The following is a 7,027-nucleotide window of genomic DNA, read 5'->3' on the forward strand; positions in this document are numbered from 1 at the left end:
GAGAAGAAAGAAATGGGGGGAGATGGAAAAGATAGTGCCAGAGATGGGAGGGAAACTTTAGAGGGAAGAAGGATGGGAGGGAGTGAAAGAGAGGAGGCAGAAGAGCAGGGGAGAGAGGATGCACGGAGGCAGTATGAGTCCCAGTAAGCGCCTTTTCCAGTCACAGGAACCCATAGGGGTGGGAAAGGGTTTCCCCTCTCTCCTGGGCTGTCTGAACCACCCACCACCCTGCCCCCACTGGCAGCAATCCCCTGAGAGATGTCCTTGACCTCAGCACCCTGGCCAGCCCCAACCTGACACCTACCTGACACCCACATGAGGACAACTTCCAACAAGACCCAGGTGGCAGGTGCCGGGAGCAGGAGGCGGCCACTGGGGCCTGAGCATCTCTCTTCCCGCTCACTCAGCTCCTGGGCCTACTGCTCCTGTCCAGGGCTCTGTGGAATTGGAAGATGAGCTGTGGAAGGCAAAGATGTAGAGACTCTCAGAGCTTGGTGAGTCCAGGGTCCTCACCCCTTGGTGCCTAAGCCATCACCCACCTTCCCTTCCTTCCAGCCCTGGGGCCTGGTCCCGTTCTCACTGCACTGGGACAGGATTGGATGGTAAGCCTGGTGAGCTGAAATGTTCTAAGAGCAGGTTACCGAGGAGATGAGGGGGCCTTGGGCCCAGGACCTTGTCCAGCGGCTCTTCACCGTGGACACACTCCCCAAACCCAGCCCTCCAGCCCCTCCCAGAGCCATCCCAGAGCTTGGTCATCATGCCCGCAGCCCCCTCGAGCCATTCTGTGGCCAGTGGGGGCCTGTTGGGCCACAGGCTCTGCCTCTTCTGGTTTCCTTGTCCCAGACCTCAGGCCCGGATGGGGAAACAGTGAGTGTCCCTTAATGGATTACTGAGGGCCTATCCTGTCTGGTGCCTGTGGAGCTGACCAGACTTTGAGGTGTAAAGGGAGGAGTTGGTGGAGCCAAGGCCACAGTCAAGCCCCTGGCCTGCTCTTCCTTCAGCACCGCCCTGTGCCTCGCCTCCCCCTGCAGCCGAGCGCTGACTCAGGCCTGCCCTGTATCCCACCTACACACCCACCTGGGCTCCAATCCGCCTCCTAGCAGAGTCCCAGCCCTCTCACCCGGCAGGACCCCTCCGCCTTCAGCTCCAGAATCACACACCCACTCCTCAAACAACCCCCTCTCTTTCCCCAGAGGCATGCCAGCCCCCTCATCACGGAGTCAGACACGTCCTTCTTCATCCCCACAGCACTGCAGCCCTGCATCTGACCGCGTCTCTCCGCTGCTTAAACCCTTCAATGGTCCCACCAACCCGGAGACAGTGCACACTCCTCACTGTGGCATTCAAGACCCCTGTGTGCTCTTCTGGCCTCATCTCCGCCCAACACTCCCAAAGCCGCCCACCCAGTGTCTGCTCTCCAGCACACAACTGCTTTCAGGTCCTTCAGGTCCCCATACGGGGCTGAGCGCAGCCCTCGGAGTTCCCATCATTCCCGGTGCACCCCCCTCAAGCCCTGTGTGCCCACCTCGACCCCTGCGTGCCCCCCAACCTCTGTGCACCCCCCTCCAAATGCCTGTCTGAACCCCCTCCATGCAGGCAGGACCAGTTAATCTTTGCCAATTGATTACCCTCACCCCTGACAACTGCTGAGCTCCTAGTAGGTGTTTTATAAACATCATCTAATAATTATTAGATTCTAACTCCTTTTTTAACCCTCCCCGGAGGATATGTTTTATTTTCATTGAGTTTTTAGAAAGGGGTAGGGGGAGAGAGAGAGAAACGTCTATTTGAGAGAAACATCCATCAGTTGCCTCCCATACACATCCCAACTGTGAATTGACCGCACAGCCTTTTGGTTATGGGATGATACTCCAACCAGCTCAGGCACCTGACCAGAATTAGACTCTAACTCTTTCATTGATAGGGTGTCTGGCTCCCTCTCCACCAGTGCTGGCCAAGGAAACCCTCAGTGGGTGGCTGGAGCTCGGCTTCCCCTCAGCCCTCATTCTCTTGCTCCTTCCCTGCCCCTCTTCACAGGGTTCCCAAGCAGCAGCAGGGTCACCGCAGCACCTGAGGCCCCAAGACTATCCCTGGGAGAGTTGGCTTGACAGCCCAGCCAGGAGAGTGGGGGCACTTTTTGTTGACACAGAGCTCCCTGCATGCCTAATCCCCTCGGACAACGTAAGGCCAATGGTCAGTCAAGAAGGCCTGGCCACCCTAACCGGTTTGGCTCAGTGGCTAGGGCGTCGGCCTGCGGACTGAAAGGTCCCAGGTGTGATTCTGGTCAAGGGCATGTACCTTGGTACTCTCTTCTCAACAGCTTTCCCAACTCCTTCACTTCCTGGCACAGCTGGAGCAGGGGACTGAGGCATGTGGGCCCTGCCCTTGGAAAGTGAGGAATGAGCCTGTCACTCAGGGCCCAGACAAACCCAGGGACAGAGTCAGGCCAAGAGGCAGGCAGGTGGATGTTCTTGGATGATAGGAGTGACCCGGTAATAATGGCTACCCCTCATTAAGCACTTACTAAGTACAAGACTCCAAGCTGAGCTATTTATAGACGCTTTCTCAGTTCATCCTTCCCATAAGTCCATGGGGATAGATATCATCTTTATTTTACAAATTGAAAAAGGAAGCTCAGAGAGCTGTAGCAAGCTGCGCGGCATCACAATGCTAACCAGTGATGGAGCCGAAATGCAAGTCCCGATCTGCCAGCTCCAGCACCCATACCCTTCCCACCCCATTTCCTGACCACTCCAAACTCTGGGTGAAGGCTTATTACTTGCATTCCAAAAATGCCTTGAGGGATCCTCATTGCCAATAGCATAACCTCTCCCATCTGAGGCCCCCTACCATCTGGCCCCTGCCTGCCTTTTAGCTGTCACCCCATCCACACAACCGCGCCTCAAATTTCAATCTCACCACTTTCCAAGTCGAGCCCTCTGAGCTCAGCTTCTGCTGTTCACTCAGTCTCAAATGACGGCCCCATTTTACAGATGAGAAACACAGAGGATTAAGAATGCTAAGTAGGTAGCCCAAGGTCATACAGCAATTGAGCCTGGTTAGAACCCAGGTCATTAGAGCATCAAGTAATAAAGCATTAATTTGTGTTACAGACAATTAGGGAATGGGAATTAGCAGAACATGCTGTTAATGGTGCAGAAGAAGGTAGAGGAGAGGAATCAGGTAGATTCTGGAGTGGAGGAGGGCCGGGCTAGGCCTTGAGGAATAGCAAGGCCTGGATTGGTGAACTTGAGAGAGGGAAGCATGAGAAAAGTACAGAAACAAGAGAAAAAAGTGAGGGAGAGAGAGGCTGTCAATATGTTACGATGGACAGGGCTGTGGAACAGGGGTCAAGAGACTCACAGTGTCCCCAAAATATTGAGTGATCTTGGGCAAGGCCTCTCCTCTCAGTGGGGCGCCTTGTCTGTAAATGAAAGGTTTGAGCCTTGATGGTCTTGGGAGTTCCTTATAGCACTGACATCCCAGGATTCCGTATGTGTTGCCACTGCATCTTGAAACATGGGATCTGACCCCAGACCCACTGACATGGGCAGTGGCTTGCACGCCCAGATCGGACAGAAGCCAGCAGTCAGTGTGGCACCTGACAGGTCACACCCAAGGGCTGGCCCCGGTTACATGCCAGGAGTCACCACGCATCCCTCGTCTCCACGCATTCTTGCTATAAGCGTGCGGCGACTTGCTACAGTGGGTCCAGTCCTGTAGAAGCTGGGACACAGGGGTGAATGAGTCAAGGGGGGAGTGTGGGCTCACAGACAAGGAATGGCATATGCCCACCACTAGCTAAAATCCTAGACCCAGTTCATTCTCAGAAACAGGGAAGGGACTGGGGGTCCTTGGATTAATGGCAGAGGAAATGTCCTGTGAGTAAAAGTGGGGATGTCAGGACTAGATAAGTGGCCTGTCTGCCAAATTAGAAGACATCTGGGAAATAAGAAGGGTCCTCCAATCAAGACAGCATTGCACCCACATAGAGAGTACTTTACAGACCATCAGTAAGGTAGCCCATGGGTGCCTATGGTACAACAACACCGGTGCAGCCGAAGGGCTCAGAGCCAGCTGGGGGCAGAAAGTGCATCTCGAGAGCCTGGACACACATAGGTGTGCACCTGCACGCACACACACACACACACACACACACACACACACACACCTACACGAAGACCCCCAAATCAAGTGGTCCACCTCCCCACCTCCAGACTGAGCCCTTCAACCACTCTCCCTCTCGAGGAACATGCCCTTCCTGTGACCACGACACGCAGCGGGAAGTCACAGGTCTTGCTGCCTCACCTTGCTGCTCGCATTGCCGTTCTGATGTGCTTGCTTCCTTCCTGACTCAGGATGTGTCAAACAGAAGCAAGCCCACCCACCCTGCATGACGGACTCCCACCCCCGGAACAGGAACTCACCTCTTATCCTTTCTGCCTGTTTAACCTCCAACTCTTGCCCTCAAGCGCCCGATCTTATTCACCCCTGAACCCTAAATGAAGGTGTGAGGAAGCACCCCAGGGGCCTAACCTCCCTGGACTTGAAGATTGATGCCAAGCTGGAGGCTCAGTTGCAGGTACCAGCTTCCCTGCTTACTGGCTGCCAAGCCTTCGCCTGAGTTCCATGCTCTGCAAGGTCATGGTGAAGATCACAAGGAAGCTGCCTACAGAGCCCTTCGCACAGAACGGGACACAGAGGAAGCCCTCCGTGCAGAGAGCTGCAGTTATCACTAACATGTCCTTAATTTCAACTCCCCTCCCCTTACCCCACCATCCCATCTCTTGAGTAGGAAATCCTTCTTGACGTCTAATCGCAGCCTTCCTTCCATGACACTCGGCGGTGTCCCACCTTTGTTGAAATCTGGGGACTGAGGTGGCTGAGACCACACCGGCTGGTTGGAGAAGCTGCCTCGCTGGAAGCGGCCAGGAGGGAGATTACAGAGGCGCCAGGCCTGGCTCTGCCATGCACCTGCCGCGGCTCCAGCGGAGATGGGGGGCCGGCCAACTTACCCCGCCCCATGATCTCATGGCTGCATTTGCCAGGTGCTGGCTCAGGGAGCAGGTGCTGACAGCGAGGCCTGGGCACGGAGCCCAAGAACGAGATGTGAGGGCCAATAACACAGTTGTCCCCACAGGGCTCTGACCTCCATGTATGGTCTCTGGCTAGGATCTAGGTTCCTGCACCCAGGCCCCTTCATGCTACCCAATAGCCCCCTCCCTACCCACCCCCCACTGTGTACCGCTCCCCAAAGGACAATGAATGATGGGAAGGGGGCTCCCTCTTATTCTCCAAGGATCAGTCTCTGCCTCCCCATCCCTTCCAGCATCTCTCCTCCAAACTGCTGGCCCTGAAGGATGCTGTTGTGGCGAGTTTGCCAGGCGGGAGATGAATGACCAAATGCTGTCATTCCTGAGGCTGCTGCAGACACGCATCTAAGTGTCAGTTATAAAATGACTCTGAGTCTCAAAGAGACACCTCTGTCCCAGTTTCAGGGCGTCCCTAGAGGTGAGGACAGACCAGGAGTCAACCCCAGCCCCAAAGTTCTCCTGTGTGCTGGTCCTTAACCCCTCCCCTCCTCACTCTCCCCCATCACATAAACTCTGTCCTCCCCTCCTGACTCCCAGCCCCCAATCCCTGCCTGAAGGAAGCAGGGCGCTCTGAGCACCACGGTTTCTCTCCGCTGCTCAGCCCCGGGCCAGCCCCGCAGCAGCCAAGCACAGGACAGGCCGACTGTGGGCCCGCCGTCCACCCTATCGGCACCCTGACCCCCTTCCAGGGAGGCACTTGGCCTTACTAGCATCCCCCCCATTTCTCCCAATCTCCAACTGCCCCCAGCTGCGCCCCCCCCCACCTCCTCCCTGATCTCTTTCCCCAGACAACCCACAGAGAAGACACCTGGATGGACCACGTGCCAAACTGGGCCAAACTCCCTGGAGAAGAAGACCTGTCCCAAGGCTGCACCACATTCCCATGTCATCACCAAGGGGCACCAAGGGGTCAGGCAGATGTGCGGCGGGACAGCCCCCGCCCAGGAGGCAGGGCACATTCCCAGGGTGCCTGGTCACTGAGCCAGGGACCAGGAATGCTTCCTCAGGGATGTAGGTGCCTGCTGCTCCCCTCCTGCCCCCACCCCACTGAAACCTGTCCCTCCCCATCCTGCTCCACACCCCCTGCTCCGGGAAGCCTTCCCCAGCCAACCCCACCCAGTTCTTCACACCCCTTACCCCGCGTCCCCTCGGCGCTTGGGTCCAGAGTTTTCCCCATATTCCTGTGCCCTTGTTTATACGTTGTTTCGCACATGTTCTCATAAAGCCGCATCCCCACGGTCATCGCAGGTCGTGAGTCCCCATTGTTAACGAGACCCATTTTGCTAGAGGATTAGTCCCTGCCCTTAAGGAGTGCCAAGAAGGCTCTGGAATCTAAGTCACATCTCTCTTCCTGCATTTTTTTTTCCTCTTGATAATCAAGCAACTGAAGAAACTCCCAACAGTAAGCAAGCGTCTCATGTTCTAGTTCCCACCTGGCTGCCAGGGAGGCTCCAGATAAGGATGTATCAGGGCAAGAGTCTCTGGGAAGTGTGTGCCTGGACGAGGCAAGCTTCTCTTCAAGGGAAGTTTCTCCCTTTGGAGGACTGCAGACCCTTCTGAGACCAGGTGCCCTCTTCCCAGCCTCTGCAACCAGTGGCCATGCCGTGTCCCCACCAGCATGCTCAGCCTTTCCCTCAGACGCTGCAGCAGGATGCGGGGAGAGATGGGCCTGGGGTTGAGCCTCAGCTCTCACACTTCCTAACTGTGTGTACAACTAAGTGCTCTGGACCTCGATCCCCTGTCTGTGAAATGGGCACAATAAGGAAACCACTTGAAGAGAGTGGGAAGGGCTGGAGTTGGTGTTTGTAAGTCAGCCTGAAGCAGGCACTGCTGCATCCCCATTCTGCAGAACGGACATGACAAGTCACTTCAGGGTCACATAGCTAGTTCCAAGGGCGCATTCCTTAACCCAGAAAGCCTTCCCTGAGTCCCTG

This window comes from Myotis davidii, unplaced genomic scaffold, assembly GCF_000327345.1.
Source record: "Myotis davidii unplaced genomic scaffold, ASM32734v1 scaffold233, whole genome shotgun sequence".
Taxonomy (NCBI): domain Eukaryota; kingdom Metazoa; phylum Chordata; class Mammalia; order Chiroptera; family Vespertilionidae; genus Myotis; species Myotis davidii.